The sequence below is a fragment of the Apium graveolens genome, chromosome 6, assembly GCF_009905375.1.
Source record: "Apium graveolens cultivar Ventura chromosome 6, ASM990537v1, whole genome shotgun sequence".
Classification (NCBI taxonomy): domain Eukaryota; kingdom Viridiplantae; phylum Streptophyta; class Magnoliopsida; order Apiales; family Apiaceae; genus Apium; species Apium graveolens.
This window is the reverse complement of record NC_133652.1, coordinates 48,223,636-48,224,907: the sequence shown is the minus strand read 5'-3', so window position 1 is coordinate 48,224,907 and position 1,272 is coordinate 48,223,636. Positions and strand designations below refer to the sequence as shown.

The following is a 1,272-nucleotide window of genomic DNA, read 5'->3' as shown; positions in this document are numbered from 1 at the left end:
TTTTGGAGGAGCGGCAACTGAAGACCCCAACATGCACATAAGGAATTTTGTCGAGATCTGCAGCACTTTTAAGTATAATGGCGTGACTGATGAGGCTATCAAGTTGAGGCTTTTCCCATTCTCACTGAGGGATAAGGCTAAAGACTGGTTACATTCTGAACCAGCTGGGTCAATCACTACGTGGCAAGATCTTGCGCAAAAGTTTCTGGTAAAGTTTTATCCAATGGCAAAGACTGCTGCTATGAGGAGTGCTCTTACTCAGTTTGTGCAGCAACCTACAGAATCTATGTGCGAGGCTTGGGAACGCTACAAGGAAATGTTGAGAAAATGTCCACATCATGGAATGCCGGATTGGATGGTAATCACTGGTTTTTATAATGGTTTGGGGGCTCAATCTCGGCCCATGCTCGATGCAGCAGCGGGAGGCGCCTTATGGGCTAAAAGCTATACTGAGGCGTACAATCTTATTGAGACGATGGCTGCAAATGAGCATCAAAACCCAACTCAGAGGATGACATCAGGCAAGGTAGCAGGTATTCTGGAAGTTGATGCAGCCACCGCTATTGCAGCCCAGCTCCAAGCGCTATCAATGAAGGTTGATTCTTTGGCTACGTATGGAGTTAATCAAATTGCTATGGTTTGTGAGCTTTGTGCAGGTTCTCATGCTACGGATCAGTGTTCTCTTGTCAACGAATCTGTTCAGTATGTGAATAATTATCAGCGATAACAGCAGCCTGTGCCAGCGACCTATCATCCTAACAACAGAAATCATCCAAATTTCAGCTGGGGAAATAATCAGAATGCTATTCAGCCACCATATCAGCAAGGAGTGAGTAAACAGTTTAACCCACCTGGATTCCAGCAACCACAGCAGTATGCTACAAGACAATCATATCCTCAATAGGGAAGTGCAGCTGCACCTACTAGTGCTGATTTTGAGGAACTTAAGCTGTTGTGCAAGAGTCAGGCGGTTTCTATCAAGACCTTGGAAAATCAAATCGGTCAATTAGCCAATGCAGTGCTCAATCATCAACCTGGCACTCTTCCCAGTGACACGGAAGTACCAGGCAGGAAGGAAGCTAAAGAGCAAGTCAAGGCTATTACCTTAAGGTCTGGAAAAGTAGCTGATGCTGAAAAGGCAAAAGAAGTCGAAGCTGAAGTTCGAGATAAAGAATCTAAGCAAAGGGAGAAAGCGGCGGAACCAAGAAAGACTACTGTTGAACACACTCTGCCTGAGGCTAATACAGGGGAGAAACAGCTCTATCCTCCACC

The 1,272-nt window shown here is 45.5% G+C and overlaps 1 non-coding gene across 1 annotated transcript; it reads right to left on the bottom strand.

Annotated features, from left to right (window-relative positions):
- Positions 1-238: 238 nt before the first annotated feature.
- Positions 239-345, bottom strand: LOC141669380 (small nucleolar RNA R71). Its single transcript, XR_012553666.1, has one exon. It is a non-coding gene; the product is annotated as a small nucleolar RNA R71 (small nucleolar RNA).
- Between the last annotated feature and the right edge of the window lie 927 nt (positions 346-1,272).